This window comes from Xenopus laevis, chromosome 6S (assembly GCF_017654675.1).
Source record: "Xenopus laevis strain J_2021 chromosome 6S, Xenopus_laevis_v10.1, whole genome shotgun sequence".
Taxonomy (NCBI): Eukaryota; Metazoa; Chordata; class Amphibia; order Anura; family Pipidae; genus Xenopus; species Xenopus laevis.
The window spans coordinates 16,035,737-16,056,841 of record NC_054382.1 but is presented as its reverse complement, the minus strand read 5'-3'; positions in this window follow the sequence as shown (position 1 = coordinate 16,056,841).

Genomic DNA, 21,105 nt, shown 5'->3' with positions numbered 1-21,105 from the left:
ACACCATGGGGCAAATTCACTAAAGTGCGAAGCTAACGCTAGCGCAAATTCGCCAGCGTGACGTTATTTCGTTACTTCGCTGATTTACTAATGCGTGCTGCCGTAAATTCGCTAGCGAAGTGGACCTACTCTAGCGCTACTTCGCACCCTTATGCCAGGCGAAGTTGAGCTATTGCGAAGGGACGTAACTACGCTTATTCACTAACTTGAGGATTTTACTGAGCGTTACCTCTTGTGCCAGACTTGCCTCGCCACCTCAGACCGGGCTAAGTGCAATAGAGTAGATAGGGCTTGTTTCAAAAAAAGTTTAAAAAATTTCTAAGTCCCAAAAAACGCTTGCGTCTTTTACTTTTTTAAGGGTGATAGGCTGAAAAAATTGTAAATTTTTTTGGGGGTACCCTCCTTCCCCCCTACATTTCCTAACATATGGCACCTAAACTAAACAGTGGGCATATGTATAGGGCAAAATAACAACTCTATTTTATTTTATGAAGCTTTCCCAGGCTTGTGTAGTGTAATGTATTTGCTGCTACATATACGTTCATTGTACTTTAACTTGGTGCCGTAAGCAAATTAGGCATCGCTAGTGCAAGTTCGGTACCTTTTGCCTCCCTGAGTGCAACTTCGGATTTTAGTGAATTAGTGGTGCCCTGGCGAAGTACGGCGAAGCCAACACTGGCGCAACTTCGAAGTTAGGTAAATTTGCCCCATGTGTACTACCAAACAGAGCCTCCCATAGCCTGCTAGACTACATAGGGGCTACCAAATAACCAATCACAGCCCTTGAACCTCCCCAGGAATGTTTTCCATGTGTGTTCCACAATTCTTTTTACATTTGAATATGGCTCATGTTTAAAAGAAGTTTTGGGAACCCTGCCTGGAAGCATAGCTGCCTACAGATATCAAAATTCCCATACTGTCAGATTATTTGGGGGAAGCAACTGGTTTGTATCTGGCCAACAGCACACAAACATACTACACCATGTACTGTATGTTGTTACATCTGAAAAATCCTATAAAACTATAGCCTGGAGATCCATTTGCTGCAAGAAATTGCCTTAATGGAAGTTCATTAAAAAAAAATACATCACTTTATTGCCTCTTTGTCTCTCTGGAAATGTCATTGTAATTGTGTTTCTAGGAGTAAGGCCAATAATATTCTCCTCCAACATTCTGCTTTTAAAGGGTGGAGATGCAATAAAAAAATGAGAAAAGAATTTATTTACAGTGTCGCATTGAACATCATAAAATAAAAAAAATAACCTTGGAAGGTTGTTTACAATAAGTGACTAATGCCAGTATAAATGTCATTCATGATTTCTGCAGAGATCTTATTAATGTACCTCTGTTGCTAGTAATTCATGGAAAAGAGTAAAATGATCATGATAGCCTTCATGAGAGAGCACTGGGAAAGTGAATGAATGGAGTAGGCGAGAATCACATCCATAAGGTATAAAGGGAAGAACACAGCCGAGGTCAGGGAAGGTCACAATTTCCAGCCTTCCTCTCTTTCTTTTTCTCTGACTGATTGTGAAAAATAACCTTCATTTGCTGGCTGAATGATGATAGTTCGAGAGAGAAAGAAAAATGTTATCTGTAGCTTCCTTAACACTTTATTCTACCAACTATTGTGACATTACTTGTCCTATGAAGTCCTTTCCCTATCTGTTTCCAAAGCATGTACATATCTATGTATGGACTTTTGGTTGCTATTCCATGCATCAATTTATAACCCTATGTAGTGGACAAACGCTAGTCCTGAAGCTCTTTTGTCTTTCATAGCAACTTCTCCCTTTCCTACTGTAAAGTCTACTGAGCCAGATCTCTTTCTTCTTCCAACTGCCACTTTTTATTACTATTAGTCTTCCCATTAATAGCACTGACATCAAGTACCTTTTTTAGGACAAGAATAAAAAACAGTGGAGGGAGGTGTCAATATGTTAGGCAACCCCCCCCCATGTAACTCTTTTTTGCAGGATGTGCTCCTGTTCAGAGCAATTGGCACCGTTTTAAAACCAGTATGCAGAACCAGCATACAACCCTCCCTTCCCCCTTTGTTATGACTGTTTTGTTAGCAGAAATTATTTTGTGCAGGAGGATTGCATGTGCGCAGATAATCTTATTATCTGCCTCACAAGGACCAAACATGGCGTAGCTTCAGTTTCACTGTTTGCCCTGTTTAGCTCAAGAAATAACAAAAACACAGATTTGTTTGTGATGAAAACAATAGGGAAAAGGTATGTTCAGAAGTAGGGGTATTCTGCCCTATAAAATGGCGCGTGAATATGTAGGACTAACAGAATCAGCCCCCTATGTAAAACGTGAGACCATGAGAAAGTTCAGCATAATAATGATAGACTATCCACGACTAAAATGGCAAGCTTCAAAGCAGCTGGTTAATAAAAAGGAGAACAATAATTATATACTGAGCTTCCATAACATATATACAAAGGGAAACTAAAAGATGAGGGTGTCTTTGAGACCTCAAAAGCTGGTAGAACAATTTTGATAACCAGGCTGAAAGATATTGGTTGCAGCAGAACTGGCCAGATCTAACAGTGAAACAAAAGTAGGCACAGCGTTTTGGCTTCCAGCATGGTGAAATAACTTGATAGGCTCCAACAATATTTCAGTCTGGGGCTTACAATTATCATTAAGCACTAAATAGCCATCATTGTATCCATTTGTTCCATATACAATGGAATGGGTTATCCGCTAACCCAGATGAGCATTCTCAATGCGCTGCCTCTACAAGACGATTTTGCCATATATTTTGTAAATGTTCAAAAAAAAAATTTGCATATCATTTTAAGTAGTTCAATTACAAGTGGCACATGCCCATGTCTGGCAGAGATACTTGTATCAGCAAGTTAATGAATTCATTGAACTGGGTTCCATATTTGAAAATTTCTAAAGTTTTACCCAGAGTACTGACGGCTGTTGAAGATACTGACGTTAAAAAAACAATTGCATCTACTGTAGTTAAATGAAGATCTGTGTACTTCTGAACTAGTTAAACTAAACTAACCTACTATTCTGTGGTTTTTGTAGCTGCAGACAGGTCAGTTAGCAAAAAAAAACAAAAGGCTGTGTCATCACAACAATCTGAAGGTAAGAATAAGAAAGTCTGACAATTGCTTAAGACGTCATAAAACAACTGGCAGTGTTAACTGCTATTATTAAACAAAGGGCCTTTGAAAACAAAACAAAAAAAAAAATACACTAATTGTGCATTGAATAAACTGTGTAGATATTGGTCATTATTAAGCCAACAAAAGCTCTTAAGCCGAGGAACGTGCCACTTACAAATATAATAGAAAAACAATGTAGACACAGAAATTGGCTTCCAACATGGAAAAAAATGACTATTTGCAGATGCTTGCTAGGCTCAAGTAATATTTTAGCCTGGGCACTTTATAATTATCATCAAGCAGTAAATATCCACTATTATATCAGTTTGTTCAGAATATACTGGTGGGTGGTAATGTGCCAATCCAGATGGGCATTAGAAACGCACTGGCTCCACTAGTCTTACTATATATTTCTTAAATGATCAAAAGCACAATACATGACATTGAGAAGAGAAAATATTTGCTTTTGATTGGAACACAAGTGTTTCCAATACACGGATCTGTAAATCTACTTTGTTGAGTGCTTTATGCAATAGTAAAGCTGAAATAAACTAATGTAAGTCATTGAATGACTGTAACAAAGTTCTGATGCTAAATGAAATAATGATCAGAGCCTACTGGAAACATTTCTCTTTCAGTAGGACGTGGGTGATTGGCATTCAGAAGGGACAGGGCATCTAGGTTTCCAAACCAAGATTCCCCCAGTAATGTTGAAACTCAGTGCACATTGTAAAAGTGGTGCAAGGGAAACCAGAACCCCATTTCTGGGCTTGGGGCCCAAGTCCTAGTCATTGAGGCCTATCCCATGGATGGTGTTAGGTAGGTGGCAGTCAGTGGCATAGTTGGACCAGGTCTTGGAGGATTTGTCTTGTTTGTGAATATAGTTCACTGGTTGAGGGTCACTGTGTTGATTGTAATGGACACCTGCCCTATGCCACCACTGGTGCAGTCCTCTGTCTTATGTTTTTTTGTTGGTATGAATAGTGTGACCCCTGGAGTATAAGATAAATTAAGCACATGTCCAAAAGCTGTGCACTACACATGGTATAGGTTCTATACATAGAGAAAGAAGACTATATCAAACAATCTTGAAGGTATCTGAAGGCTACTTTGGTAAGGAGTTTTATCTTATATAGCATAGTGCTGCAGGCTATGGAAAACAGCAAGGTGACCCTATGCCGACAGAGGAATAAACTTCCTTACAGCTATGGTTGACCTTTAACTGTTCTATGAAAATAAAACAGTAGGATGGGGAAAACTGCCACTATCCAATAACCCATAGCAACCATAGTACAGTTAGCTTCCTAGTGGAATTAGAATGCTGAAAGAAAAATAATGTTCACTCGTTGTGCATAATGGATTGGGGCAAGTTTTGCCCCATGTTAGTAACTGAGCCAAAGTACATGCATTTCAACTCTTTATTGTGTATGCTGTAAAATATCCATCTAGCCCACATGCTGAAAGGAAACAAAGGGAGTGAGAGACATTCGTATCACAGGCAACATTTCAGTTTTGTTGTTAGAGACTCCTGAGAGCACTGGGGAAAAACAATTATAAATAATGTATTAATGTTCGAATGTTTTTTGCATTTAAAATTCATACCTCAGACACCTCGCTCCTGAAAAGGATTTTTTTCGCCTTAAGCAAATGTAACAGCTGTCGGAAAATCAAAATAACGAAGCTGCAAATATAAAATCAATTTCCCTTCACTTCAATTAAAATGAAGTACATTTGAGGTGCATGTTCCAGTATCTGGGACTATTGATTTCCCTCTTTTTCTTTTTTTATTTTTACTGTGGTATTATGTCTCTCTGCATGAATTCCATAACTATACTGAAACTGTGAGGAATAAGCTCCCCGTCAACGGCTTAAAAAACCCAACTTTTTTCAAATGTCGGTCTGCAAAAATTTATAATACAATTCACAGCTTAATAAAAAGGGCGCTCACACTAGATTTGTGTAGTGAATACTTAGCATTAGTATAAGGTTAACCAGCTCTATAGAGATAGAATATTAAGGTTTACTTAGGAGTTTTAATGGACAATGTCACCCTTGCCTGAAAAACAAGTGACTGCCTATTACAAGTGGCGCCTGGTGCCTCTGATCCTCCCTTGAGTTAAAAACAAATGACTGCCTGTCACAAGTGTCATCTGGTGCCTCTGGTCCTCCCTTCAAAGCTGGGATGCCCATGGCGACAGTATGGTTTCTGTGTGATGGTATGATGGCACTGGTATAGTGACAGACCAGTACATGACATAATTAAATTGTGGTTTTGCACCAAATTTGAAATTAATATAAAACAGAGCACCCAGATTCAATGTCCACTTATAGGTCTTTCTCAAAAGTGCAATATAATTTATGTTGTAGTGTTGATTTCTCTGGTTCCTGACCATTCTGAATGTTGCCTACATCAACCATTGTCTGTCTACTAACATTGACATTCCTCCTTTGTTCAGGCAACCCAACGTGAGGCCAAAGTGAGGCCTCGTGTCTTGACACTGCCAAGTTTTGGAAAACTGGATTTCCTTAAATCCAAGGAAATCATGTGCCCTCCGTTACAAAAGTAGAGGCAGGGTGTAAAGTACAAAAAATGGCTCATAGTGCACAAAAATAGGCCACTTTGCTTCCAATTTTTGCATTTTGAGAGACTTTTGCAAGTTTTGCTCTTCTAGAATGAAGCACAGAGGTGTCTGGATTTTTTACCTGCAGCATATACAGGCTATTGCCCCTGGATGTTCACGGACTCTAAGAGGAGCAATTTGGGCCCATTGGTACTTGCAGGGAAATAATACAAGAGTCCAATACTTCATACCAATAACATTGGGAAGTGCACCCCCAAAGTATATTAACCGGATATGTGTAGTTAAAGCCAAATAGACAAAGTATGGCAAATAGAGATGTCGCGAACTGTTCGCCGGCAAACTTGTTCGCGCGAACATCGGGTGTTCGCGCTCGCCGGAAGTTCGCGAACGTCGCGCGACGTTCGCCATTTTGGGTTCGCCATTGTTGGCGCTTTTTTTTTGCCCTCTCACCCCAGACCAGCAGGTACATGGCAGCCAATCAGGAAGCTCTCCCCTGGACCACTCCCCTTCCCTATAAAAACCGAAGCCCTGCAGCGTTTTTTCACTCTGCCTGTGTGTGCTGAAGAGATAGTGTAGGGAGAGAGCTGCTGCCTGTTAGTGATTTCAGGGACAGTTGAAAGTTTGCTGGCTAGTAATCGTTTTGATACTGCTCTGTTATTGGAGGGACAGAAGTCTGCAGGGGTTTGAGGGACATTTAAGCTTAGGTAGCTTTGCTGGCTAGTAATCTACCTTCTACTGCAGTGCTCTGTATGTAGCTGCAGTGGGCAGCTGTCCTGCTTCTGATCTCATCTGCTGACTGCTGCAATAACAGTAGTCCTTGTAAGGACTGCTTTTATTTATTTTTTTGTTGTTTTACTACTACTACTACTACTACTACTACTATAAGAGCCCAGTGCTATTAGTCTAGCAGTGTTGGGGAGTGGGACTGGTGTGCTAATCTGCTGCTCCTAGTAGTTCAGCAGCACCAACTTTAATTTTTTTTTTTTAATATTCATTTTTTTTTTATTTTACTTTTTTTTATTTTACTACCGCTGTAGTAGTGTATAAGTTGACCTTTTAGGCATTATTTGCCCTGTAGGCATTATTTGCACACTGTTTTCTTCAACCGCCATCGAGCTGTGTGACCTTGTTCCCATTCTGTCTAAATATCCATAATATTACCGTCTCCAGAAAAAACACCGGAGTCACTTTTTTCAAGCAGCATTCATATATTTTACGTAATCCGTATCCACCGCTGTAGTAGTGTATACGTTGGCCTTGTAGGCATTATTTGCACACTGTTTTCTTCAACCCGCCATCGAGCTGTGTGACCTTGTTCACATTTTGTCTAAATATTGATAATATTATCGTCTCTAGAAAAACCACTTGAGTTACTTTTTTTCAAGCAGCATTCATATATTTTACGTAATCCGTATCCACCGCTGTAGTAGTGTATACGTTGGCCTTGTAGGCATTATTTGCACACTGTTTTCTTCAACCCGCCATCGAGCTGTGTGACCTTGTTCCCATTCTGTCTAAATATCCATAATATTACCGTCTCCAGAAAAAACACCGGAGTCACTTTTTTCAAGCAGCATTCATATATTTTACGTAATCCGTATCCACCGCTGTAGTAGTGTATACGTTGGCCTTGTAGGCATTATTTGCACACTGTTTTCTTCAACCCGCCATCGAGCTGTGTGACCTTGTTCCCATTCTGTCTAAATATCCATAATATTACCGTCTCCAGAAAAAACACCGGAGTCACTTTTTTCAAGCAGCATTCATATATTTTACGTAATCTGTATCCACCGCTGTAGTAGTGTATACGTTGGCCTTGTAGGCATTATTTGCACAGTGTTTTCTTCAACCCGCCATCGAGCTGTGTGAGCTTGTTCACATTTTGTCTAAATATTGATAATATTATCGTCTCTAGAAAAACCACTTGAGTTACTTTTTTTCAAGCAGCATTCATATATTTTACGTAATCCGTATCCACCGCTGTAGTAGTGTATACGTTGACTTTGTAGGCATTATTTGCACAGTGTTTTCTTCAACCCGCCATCTAGCTGTGTGTATTATCGTTTCCAGAAAAACCAACTGAGTTTTTGTTGTTGTTGTTGTTTTTTTAAAAATAATGCCAGGCAAAGGCAGGCCGCCACGCAGAGGCCGTGCTAGGGGCCGTGCTGCTATGCAATCCTGTGGCCCTAGCAAATTGCCCAGTTTTAAAAAGCCAATGACCCTGAACTCCCAAAATGCTGAAGAGGTAGTTGACTGGCTTACACAGCACACCCCATCCTCTACCGTTTCTAACTTTACCACAACATCCTCCTCATCCTCCACTGCTATGGCCACCCCACGTAACACTTCCTCCACCACCGGTGCCCCTTCTTCACTGGGGTCAGAGGAGTTATTTTCCAATGAGTTTCTTGAACTGAGTAATGCGCAACCATTATTGCCAGAAGAAGATGAAGGAGATGAGGACCTTACACCAGATTTAATTCTGGCAGAGAACACGATAGAGATGGACATAATGAGTGATGAGGAGGAGGTCCCCGCTGCTGCTTCCTTCTGTGATGTGTCAGAAGAAATTGATGCATCTGAGGAGAATGATGATGAGGAGATTGATGTTTTGTGGGTGCCTAGTAGAAGAGAGCAAGAGGAGGGTAGTTCAGATGGAGAGACGGAGAGTCAGAGAGGCAGTAGGAGAATAAGACTTAGAAGAAGCAGGGAGGACAGCCCGCAGGGATCAGCAGGGCAACAACATGTATCGGCACCTGTGTTCAGCCGGCCAACGCACCCGCCATTGCCGCCAATACCGCCAACTCCGCCAACTTCTACTGTTACCGCCAGATCGCACACTTCCAAAAAGTCAGCAGTGTGGGATTTTTTTAATGTGTGTGCCTCTGACAAAAGCATTGTAATTTGCAATGAGTGCAGTCAGAAACTGAGCCTTGGTAAGCCCAACAGCCACATAGGTACAACTTCTATGCGAAGGCACATGAGCGGCAAGCACAAAGCACTTTGGGAGCAACACCTCAAAGGCAACAGGCAAACTAAAAGCCACACTCCTTCTGGTCCAGCATCTTACTGCTCTACCTCTGCTCTCCTTGACCCGTCTGAACCACCCTCCACTCCGCCTTCCACCTTGACCACCTGTTCCCATTCCCAGTCATCTGCCACCAGCCAAGTTTCTGTGAAGGCCATGTTTGAGCGTAAGAAGCCAATGTCTGACTGTCACCCCCTTGCCCGGCGTCTGACAGCTGGCTTGTCTGCACTCTTAGCCCGCCAGCTTTTACCATACCAGCTGGTGGACTCTGAGGCCTTCCGCAAATTTGTAGCAATTGGGACACCGCAGTGGAAGGTACCCAGCCGCAATTTTTTTTCTAAAAAGGGAATACCACACCTGTACCAACATGTGCAGAGCCAAGTTACCGCATCTCTGTCACTTAGTGTTGGGCCAAAGGTCCATATGACTACTGACGCATGGTCCTCCAAGCATGGTCAGGGCAGGTATGTCACCTACACTGCCCACTGGGTGAACTTGGTAATGGCTGGGAAGCAGGGAATGGGTAGCTCAACAACAACAGTGGAGTTGGTGTCACCGCCACGGATTGCACGCGGTTCTGCCACCACCTCTACTCCTCCATCGCTCTCTACCTCGTCTTCTTCTTACTCTGCTGCTGGGTCCTCCTTCTCCTCCTCCACACCTGTGCACCCCCAGCTCCCCCTAGGCTATTCGACGTGCCAGGTACGCCGTTGTCACGCTGTCTTGGGGATGACGTGCCTGGAAAGCAAAAACCATACCGGATCTGTACTCCTGTCATCTCTGCAGTCACAGGCCGATCGGTGGCTGACCCCACACCAACTGCAGATCGGAAAAGTGGTGTGTGACAATGGAAGCAATCTGTTGGCAGCGTTGAGACTAGGCAATTTAACACATGTGCCCTGCATGGCACATGTGTTAAATTTAATAGTCCAACGTTTTGTCTCCAAGTACCCAGGATTCCAGGACGTTCTCACCCAGTCCAGAAAGGTGTCGGCCCATTTCAGACGTTCCTACACAGCCATGGCACGCCTTGCTGACATTCAGCAGCGCTACAACATGCCAGTCAGGCGTTTGATTTCTGACAGCCAGACTCGCTGGAATTCAACGCTCCTTATGTTGGAACGTCTGCTGCAACAACAAAGGGCCGTCAACGAGTACCTTTTTGAACTGGGTGGTAGGACTGGATCTGCACAGCTGGGGATTTTTTTCCCCCGTTACTGGGTGCTTATGCGCGATGCCTGCAGGCTCATGCGACCTTTTGAAGAGGTGACAAATATGGTCAGTCGCACCGAAGGCACCATCAGCGACCTAATACCCTTCGCTTTCTTCCTGGAGCGTGCCGTGCGACGAGTGACAGATGAGGCTGTAGACCAGCGTGACGAGGAGCTGGAAGCGCACGATTTCTGGTCGGAATCACCAGAACGAACCCAGGCACCTGCTGCAACGCAGGGAGAGGTGCCAGAAGTGGAGTCAGAGGAGGAAGGTGGCTTTGTGGAGGAGGAGGAGGAGGACCAACAGGAGCAGGCTTCCCAGGGGGCTAGTGGTGACCTTTTGGGGACCCCTGGTCTTGTACGTGGCTGGGGGGAGGAGACCGTGGATGATGCAGTCCTTGATAATGAGGAAGCGGAGATGGATAGCTCTGCATCCAACCTTGTGAGAATGGGGTCTTTCATGCTGTCATGCCTGTTGAAGGACCCCCGTATCAAGAGGCTTAAGGAGAAGGACCTGTACTGGGTCGCAACGCTACTAGACCCTCGGTACAAGCATAAAGTGTCAGAAATGTTACCAACATACCACAAGTCCGAAAAGATGCGGCATTTACAAACCAGCCTGCAAAACATGTTGTACAATGCTTTTAAGGGTGATGTCACTTCAGGAACTCATCAACATTCCAGGGGCAGAGGTGCCAGTAATCCTGCCACGAGCACACCTGCAAGGACAAAGCCCTTTGGCCAGTCTGTAACGTCAGACATGCAAATGTTTTTCTGTCCAAGGCAGCGCCACAACCCTTCTGGATCCACCCTCAAAGAACGCCTCGACCGGCAGGTAGCGGACTACCTGGCATTAACTGCAGATATCGACACTCTGAGGAGCGATGAACCCCTGGACTACTGGGTGCGCAGGCTTGATCTGTGGCCAGAGCTGTCACAATTTGCCATGAACCTCTTGTCTTGCCCAGCCTCAAGTGTGCTCTCAGAAAGGACCTTCAGTGCAGCAGGAGGGATTGTAACTGAGAAGAGAACTCGCCTAGGTCACAAAAGTGTCGATTACCTGACCTTTATTAAAATGAATGAGGGGTGGATCTCGGAGGGTTACTGCACGCCGGAAGACTTGTTCTGACTTCTATGCAGCTGTCCTTCTCTTCAAGCCTCATGACTCCACACACAGCTGTCCTTTAGCGTCCTCCTCCTCCCTCCGCCACCGTTACAAACTAGGGTGCAAACCCTACTGGTTTAATTTTTTCTGGCCTCTGTGCTTCAGTGGCTGCAACCAAAAAAACTGGGCAAACAATGTCTACAAGGTCAACGTATGGCAAAAAATGACTATTTTCAGCATTTATATGGCATATTTTTTCTGGCAACTGTGCTTCAGTGGCTGCATCCAAAAAAATGCATATTTTCTGCATTTATATGGCATAATTTTTCTGGCCTCTGTGCTTCAGTGGCTGCAACCAAAAAAATGCATATTTTCTGCATTTATATGGCATAATTTTTCTGGCCTCTGTGCTTCAGTGGCTGCAACCAAAAAAATTTATATTTTCAGCATTTATATGGCATAATTTTTCTGGCAACTGTGCTTCAGTGGCTGCGACCAAAAAAATGACTATTTTCAGCATTTATATGGCATATTTTTTCTGGCCTCTGTGCTTCAGTGGCTGCGGCCAAAAAAACTGGGCAAACAATGCCTACAAGGTCAACGACGTTGACCTTGTAGGCATTGTTTGCCCAGTTTTTTTGGCCGCAGCCACTGAAGCACAGAGGCCAGAAAAAATATGCCATATAAATGCTGAAAATAGTCATTTTTTGCCATACGTTGACTCAACGTATATGGCAAAAAATGACTATTTTCAGCATTTATATGGCATATTTTTTCTGGCAACTGTGCTTCAGTGGCTGCGACCAAAAAAATGCATATTTTCTGCATTTATATGGCATAATTTTTCTGGCCTCTGTGCTTCAGTGGCTGCAACCAAAAAATTTATATTTTCAGCATTTATATGGCATAATTTTTCTGTCAACTGTGCTTCAGTGGCTGCGACCAAAAAAATGCATGTTTTCTGCATTTATATGGCATAATTTTTCTGGCCTCTGTGCTTCAGTGGCTGCAACCAAAAAAGTTTATATTTTCAGCATTTATATGGCATAATTTTTCTGTCAACTGTGCTTCAGTGGCTGCGACCAAAAAAATGCATATTTTCTGCATTTATATGGCATAATTTTTCTGGCCTCTGTGCTTCAGTGGCTGCAACCAAAAAAATTTATATTTTCAGCATTTATATGGCATAATTTTTCTGGCAACTGTGCTTCAGTGGCTGCGTCCAAAAAAACTGGGCAAACAATGTCTACAAGGTCAACGTATGGCGAAAAATGACTATTTTCAGCATTTATATGGCATATTTTTTCTGGCAACTGTGCTTCAGTGGCTGCGTCCAAAAAAACTGGGCAAACAATGCCTACAAGGTCAACGTATGGCAGTTGTTTAAAGAGAACAGTAGATTACTAGCCAGCAAAGCTACCTAAGCTAAAATGTCCCTCAAATCCCTGCAGACTTCTGTCCCTCCAATACAGAGCAGTATCAAGCAGATTACTAGCCAGCAAACTTACTATCATCTGTCCCTGAAATCACTAACAGCTCTCCCCCTACACTATCTCTTCCAAGCACACACAGGCAGATTTTTCAGATACATTTTTGCCCTTGATCCCCCTCTGGCATGCCACTGTCCAGGTCGTTGCACCCTTTAAACAACTTTAAAATCATTTTTCTGGCCAGAAATGTCTTTTCTAGATGTTAAAGTTCGCCTTCCCATTGAAGTCTATGGGGTTCGCGAACCGTTCGCGAACCGCTCGCGTTTTTGCGCAAGTTCGCGAATATGTTCGCGAACTTTTTTTCCGACGTTCGCTACATCCCTAATGGCAAACTCAAATTCCTAAAGCTCAACTCATTTCAATTCTTTTCAGGGCATGCTATCATGTACAAATATATTATGATCTATATCTTTCCTGTAAACACAACATTTACTAGATTACAATCTAAGCAGGAAGGGAAAAAAAAGCAGTGTTGCTCCGAGTTGCAGTATTGGTAATCCTGGAGAATAAAGATCATCCGCAAAGGAGACAAAGAAGTTTCCTCATAAACTTGCCAACACCTGAATAGATCATCAGTATGGCAGTAAAATATACTGGAGAAAGTGTGAATTATAGATAAAGCACTTTTTGTAATCTGTCATAAATAAATGAGTAAAAGATGGGGGCTATATCACTCCCCATTGCTGTGCCCTGCATAGGATGACTTGAGAACATTAGGTTCATATCAGATCAGTAACAGGAACCAATATTCTGGGGAGATTAAAATCTTGTGCTGAGCTGTCAACACAGAGGGGAAACAGATTATCAATGGTGTTGCCATATTGGTGAAGTCACTTGCTGTTTTGTTATCCTGATAACTGCTGACAACTGTTGACACTTTGAGTTGCTGAAGTTGACAGTCAGATATTAGTATTATAAAAAATTAAAAAGTGCTCAGAAGAGCATTCTGATCAAGATCGTAACATTGCCTTGTAAAGCTTATTGCTCACAGGCATCGGATAGTGGTGGTCAAAACCCCTCTGTCCTCCTATTTCTACTGCTAATGCTCTTCAATAAGAAGCACCGTGTATCAACCAAATAGGGTTTCACTGACTAACTGGTAAAAATCATTTAAACATTAAATAAACCCAGTAGGACTGTTTTGCCTCCAATTAAGAATAGTTATATTTAAGCATGGATCAAATACAAAGTACAGTTTTATTATTACAAAGAAAAAAGTAATTCTTTTTAAAAATTGGAATTATTCGGATAAAATGGAGTCTACGGGAGATGGCCTTTATGTAATTCGGAGCTTTATAGATAACAGGTTTCCCTGCCCAATTCACCAAGTTTTCTCTGGATTGGTGGCCAATCACTGCCACACTCCCATATAAGTGTTTGCTTGCCCCTCTTGTATCATCACCCTGCCCCTTTTACATCATTGGCCCACTCCTCAATGTGCCATCCTCCTGCCCCTATTAGAGCGGCCGTAATTTTTTTCTTAAGATGGCCACACACAGGCCGATAAAAGCTGCAGACAGACCGAGTCAGCAGCTTATTGGTCCATTGGGCTTCCCCAATTGATATCTGATTGATGGCCTGCCAGATGTCAATTGGACAGGGGTAAAAATCCAGTCGGATCACAGAAAGCATCTGTTCATTGATGCAGTCTGTTTTCCTACTGTTTTGCTTTTATTATGATCCGATCGTCAGCCTGATATCGCCCACCTTCAAGGTTGGTATGTCGGGGAGACATCCGCTTGTTTGGCAAAATCGCCAAGCTGTCTATGTGTATGGCCATCTTTAGAAAGGTGGAAACCCTAGAAGCAAATGGAGTGGTGGCTGGTGGACCTTAACTCAAAAGATTAAAATTCACCACTAAAATTCCTGCAGTTAATTCAAGCTGCATATGCAAATAATAAATCTGCCCCAACATTTAACCTTGCTCGCTGGATATACTTTTCCATTATGAAATGAATTCAGTCACATCTCAATATGGCCAATAGCCGCAAATTTGTTATAGGCAGGTTGTTATGATAATAATTACTAAGATTGTGTAATGCTGTTAGGGAATAAAATGTTTGCCATTTCATTGCATCAATGTCCTGCATAAGCAACTATACAGACATGACTCATTTCATTGGCCTAATTTATTTAAACATGATAATGACTTCCGCATTAGGAATAGTTGACTAAAGACGGCCTTAAATTACGTGGCCTTAAATGACGTGGCCTTAAATGACGTGGCACACTTTCAGTGTTTTCAGGGGAAAGATGGGACTGTAGACATATTTGTTCAGACATTTCCCCTTGAACTCGCTCCTTTCCTGCTTTGTGCAGTAACAAAGGGCCTCTCTTTCAAGACACACTACAAAGTCCTTGCCAAGCAGCAATGGAATTCTTTTTGGGAGGCTCAGATGTTATTGGCTTAGCTGTGAACTCAAATAACAATATAAATAAACATCTGCAAATTTTCCATTATTTTCATGTAGCCAAGGTTAATTTGCAGGCTGCTTATGGGTTAGAGCAGATAAGGATCTATCTGTAGTTTATATAGCACCAAAATATTTTGTGCAGCTCTTTACAGAGATTGTTCATTGTTAACATTGGAACCTGCCCCAGTGGACACATAACAGATCATGGACTGACATTGGTAGTAAATAGTGTTTCATCTAAATCAGATATCTACCTGAAAAGTCCATCTTTATGGTGGGAGTTTTAACATGCAATCCCAAAATACCATTTGACTGCAGCCGGTATTGTCAGGCTGAAAATTAAATCTACTTGCCCTAGGTTGAGATCTGGAAGTGAGAAGAGAAGTTGCTGCTTTATGCTTTGTTGTGTTGGTTTAGGGTAAGGGCAAACGCTAAGATTCGGGGAGATTTAGTGGCCTTGCAATAAATCGCCTCTTCTTCTGGTGACTAATCTCCCCGAAAAGCCTTCCCGCCATCTAGAATCTTAATCGCCAGCGGGATGGCACTCGGAGGGATTAGTTTTCCGAAGTTTCACTTTGGGCGACTTCGGAAATGAATCGCTCCGAGTGCCACTTTTTGCAACTTGCAGCAAGTGCTCTTAGGCTCAAGTAGTGCCAGTTCTAGCCAGGGCACAATCAGCAAGAGTTTCTATGTTCTGTCTGAGGTTTCATGGGTTTTCATTCTTTTGATAAATCTGAACATAGTGAATGTAATAAGGACGTTAGATTATAAACTACACTGGATATATCATGTCTATAAGGCTGGTGGCACACAGTAAGATTTTGGGGAGATTAGTGGCCCAGTAACAAATCTCCTTTTATTCAGCGTAACTAATCTCGCCGAACTACCTTTTTGCTGACAAGAATGTGAATCGCCGGCGGGATGGCATACATAGCGCTTTAGGTTTCCGAAGTCGCCCGAAGTTTCCTTGTGAGGCAACTTAGAAAAACCAAGCGATACATATGCCATCGCCGAAGAAGAGGAGAATTGTCGCTGGATGACTAATCTCACCCCAAATTTTACCGTGTGCCACCAGCCTAAGGACGAAGACACACAAAGCTACTAGTAGCAGCTACATTTTGTCGATACTGAGAATTGCCTCTGCTAAAACACATTTAGCATCTTAGCAAACCAGTTATCACTATTGTTTATTTTGTAGCCGTGAAAAGTTGCTGCTACTAGCAACTCCGTGGATACTACTAAAGTACTGTGGATATATTAATAAAGAATAATCAAAAGAACAATAAAGAATAATATTTTTCTCAGCGGAACTAACTTAAGACTTGGAATCTGCTTTATGACCCAAGAATGCACCTTATTCTAAATACTAATGCAGATTGTGGCAGAAAGTTTACCTTAATAAGGGGGTCAGAAGCCACCCCATTTTGTGTCCGGACCCACAGGCTAAAACTCATTGCCTTAGCGGGAGTTATGTAAATGATCAACGAATCAGATGCTAATGCAATTACTGGCAAAAATATGTGCCACAACACTCCCTCCTGATTTACAGAAATAAACACTATTGGGCTTCATAGCTGGACCTTTTCAGGAGCCCATATTCCTTCAGGAAAATGATCTGTTTTGCAAACATAAGTTGAAATTGCACAACATCCAGGCAACTAAACTCAAATCATCAGAGAGTTAATGATCCATTCCTGTTTCTAATTCGTCTTTTAAATAAGATATAAAGCATAAGGTCTCAAGGATGTCTGTAGCGGATCAATATCCTCTTAAAGGCATGGAGTAAATTGACATCCCTATAGGCCTCTGACCCTTCTGAGCCCTCTACATTACACATTGACTCACTCTATTGATATATATGTGTTATAGGTACTCAGAAACTTGTACAAACTTACTGTACCTCTAGAAAACCAGATTTTTGGAATCAAAACACAGCAAAAATGAATCATTGGCTTTGTGAGTCAATATGTTTATGGTTAAAGTAATGCCATTTGGTAATTATGTCTTCTGTTCCATTTTAAATAGCTTCCGGGAGTCAATAGAGATGCTTTTATTTCCCTTGGGCTGGATAGAGTTTGTGTGTTTACAACAATATTTTGGAATACCTGAAAGGGTCACATAATTTCTTTCATTTCTAACTGCACTGATCAACATAGCTGGCTCCCATGAGCTCTGCTTTCCAATGTTCAATAATTAATAAAGTCAGTTTTGATAGGTTACAGGTACAGGGCATATTGGGTGCCCCTAGGCCCACTGCAGTTCGTCGCCCCTGTCTCCTCTCATTTATTTGTGCAAATTTTCATCATTGGGCCCGGAGCAATGGGCCAATTTAAAAAATGGTTGTATCTCCTGCGCATCCCCAGTGTTTTTGAACCAATGTGAGTGTGGTTGGGTAGCATGCCACCCCCTAAAATCCTGCCATCCTTGGCCCGGGCCATGGTCGCCTTTCCACAAATCCGGGCCTGTAAAGTTGTCATACAGACATTGCATCTGATTATTGGATGGAGAGATGAATGTTTCTGTTTTTGTGCTTAATGCTCATCTCATTGAATTCTAATGATAAAAACTTGACTGTTGAAGGCTTTAGGGACCACCACTTAACCTTCTGTTTTCTGTTACATATCTTCACCCAAACTGATTTTTTCTCCTTCGACATATATAAATAAGACAGTTTTTCTTTATAGTAATGGCTACAACAAGCATATTAAAAGTAAAATGATCCAGAAAATTAAAAGGTAACCACCTTTAATGCTACAATGTAGCATTCTTGTAAGTTATTACAAAATTGAGCAAAACTGCTTACCGTTGACCTAGACCTTCTTTGACTACATTACCTCCTAATGGCCCTCACTTGTATTCAATGCTCTAAACTACAGTTAATTTTTATATGAACTATGAGTTGTCCATCCACCCCATTTCATCAGTCCCTCAAGTCCCAGGGAATAGTGGATGAGCCTGATCACTGGGACTTTTACTGTCTCCCCACCACGCGGGTAACCCAGACCAAGTAAGCTCCCTGCCACTCCTTACCTGGTCTAACCAATGAGTCATCTTCCCTTGTCCACCCAGTCATGTTAGATCTCAAACGGGGTATTAATGAATTAGAGAGGGTACAGAGAAGGGCAACTAAGCTGGTAAAAGGTATAGAAAATCTTAGCTATGAGGAAAGACTGGCCAAATTGGGGATGTTCCTGCTGGAGAAGAGCAGCTTAAGGGGTGATATAACTATGTATAAATATATAAGGGGATCATATAATAATCTCTCTAATGCTTTATTTACCAGTAGGTCTTTCCAGCTGACACAAGGTCACCCATTCCGATTAGAAGAAACAGGTTCCGCCTAAATATTCGGAAGGGGTTTTTTACAGTGAGAGCTGTGAAGATGTGGAATTGTCTCCCTGAATCAGTGGTACAGGCTGATACATTGGATAGCTTTGAAAAGGTATTGGATGGTGTTTTGCAAGTGAGGGAATACAGGGTTATGGAAGATAGCTCATAGTACAAGGTGATCCAGGGACTAGTCAGTGACACACTGCACCATTTCCAATTTAATAGAGACTGAAATTACAGTTATGGGTATTGTGAGTGTCACAGTTCTACATAAGTAATAAAAAGCCCTGCATGCCAGTGCCCTTAATTTGGCAACACAGGTTGTCATTTCCAAGTGAACTGTATTATTACAGGTCCAATGAGTGAGTTTTTTTAGTGAATGCCAGTAGTAATATGTGATTATGGGAACCTGCGCTGCCTGATGATTCATTTCGTATATGAGGTCATCAGCTGACCCGAAAAAAGGCTGTGCTTCCGTATTCCCATTTGTGGATAAATTGTTCATTAGCTGAACTACCTGTGTGTGACCAAGTTAATTTAAAAAAAAAATGAATCCAAATACATGGAGAAAATACGTAAAAATTCTGTGTCCTCAAACTTAGAAGGCAAATGAAAGTTAAAGTAAGGATAATAATATGCAATTTCCCTTTATACCTTTGCAATAGAATCTTCTTTTGTACAGTTAACCCAGTGCAACTTAATGTTTCTCATCTATGTCAATAGTTTGGATATAATGACTTACCCCCGCTGCCCTGCTCCCGAACATGCAGAATAGACTGGAACACTCAGCGGAAAACAGAATGTAGAGGGAAATGGTTATGACAGAGCTACACAGAGGTTGTGTAATGAATCAGAGACCTGTCCAAGCCAAGAGAGAATACAGGCCACCAGCAATGCCTTTCAGCTCTAGAGGTTAATTGCAAGTGAAAGCATCACAAATAACACATACATTTATTGGCTAATGATATTGTACCGCACAATTCACATTTTTGCTTCATAATGTTCATTGTACTGCACACAAGGTTAATTATCAGAATAACCTAGATTAAAAAGAAAATATGAACTATTTATTTATCAGTATATACTATATATTGCTATAAGACTGTAAGAGTTTAGTGCAGATAGGAGAGAGTGAATAGAGAAAAGGGAAGGTATTACTGCTTATAATACTCAATCTGATCTGTAATTTGTCCTAAAACGTTCATCATTTTAAGACACTTTTAGGTGTTTTGATCAGAGCTGACAATTGGATTGGCCAGAGAATGCGTTTATCATGGGCCCCAGCATCAGAGGGAAGCAATACAAACTTCAGCACATGGATAATTTACCAAATGGGGTGTTTATTTATGTTAAATAAAAACCCACAATGTTTTGGGAGCATACCCATTGACAAAGTTCAGTTACAAAAAGCAGACCACAGGGTAGGTTAACCTGAATTATTTCATAGATCATCTGGATCTAGTCCATGGTATTTTTGGATTGCTGTGGGTCCTATGATCCATGAGAAAACACAGTGAGTTACTGTAGTGCATTCTATTTATGGGACTATTTTACAAGTGTTGCCCCAGTGATCAGTGCATACTCCATGGCCAATTGGAATAAGTTAATTAAAATGATTCCTCCCTTAAGAGACAATGCCCTGCAAAGATGTCAGTGACTGTCAGGATGGGGGGTCCATAAAAGATTTATGAAGGTCCACCTTTAAGCTTTAAAGCTGGCCTGGCCATAGAAAGAGTGATAAAAACTGCCGGCTTGATCCCACCAGGCCAAGTCACGAGCTAGCTGGCGCATGCATCACTGAGAGTTGTACATGTGGACTTTGACCTTGTATATCTATTGGTTAAGTATTTTTCTCAAGGTATAGTTTTCCTTTAACAAAAAGAAATGATAAACACTGGGTTTCTTTTATTTCCCCCTTTTGACTAAATTCTTCAGCCTTGATTCAGTTTCTTACATTAATGCGTGTGATTGAGGACAGATGTTTTGTATTGAGCTGTAGAAAAAACTATGTTGCATAAAAATCATGAACCATAAATCTATGACTTCTTAAAAATATAACATTTTCTTTCATCACAAAAGACCAGGAATAGTCCTTAAGCTGAAGATACAAGGGCGCGGTTTGCTGAAGCACCTGAAACCTATTGGAAAATCAAAAGAAGCAAAATAAGGTTTTGGTCAACCTTGTTTGAAGAATTTCCGGCCATAATAACTGGGTAAAAGGATATCTAGATGGTACAATATTGATGGAGAATTTGTCGCCATGTTTGGAAGAAATTGGCAACATGGGAAAAACAGGTGTAGCATAATAGAAAGGAGATTCAAGGTAGGTCAATGTATATGCTATTGCAGAGCTAAAACCACCTTAACTGTAATGTCTTCACATTGTCTCCAGTGGAACATTTACACACACCGCATTTATTCTGACCCCTATGGGTCAAGATATCTTATGAAACGTTATGAAACTTTGTTTTGTGCAATATTATCAGTGTATGGCCACCTGTAGGGGAAATGCAGAGATTCAAAGTAGTTGGCGGGAACACCCTGTGTAATTAATACTTTATTAGTGCTATTCCCTATGTGTAATCGCACTTTGGTTTCCATAACCTGATAGCAATTAAGATAAGGTCTAGTGTCTTTGTCTGCAGAATGAAGAACATTCCTTTGGCCAAGAACAACAGGGTTTAATCTACACTTTGCTCAGTTGTGTGGGCCTTATTTACATATTAAAACTAAACTGTTCTTGGGCTAATGGCACATGTTGAATTTTGTGCCTTAAACTGGCTATACACATAAAGTCCAGCTCATTCATTGAGG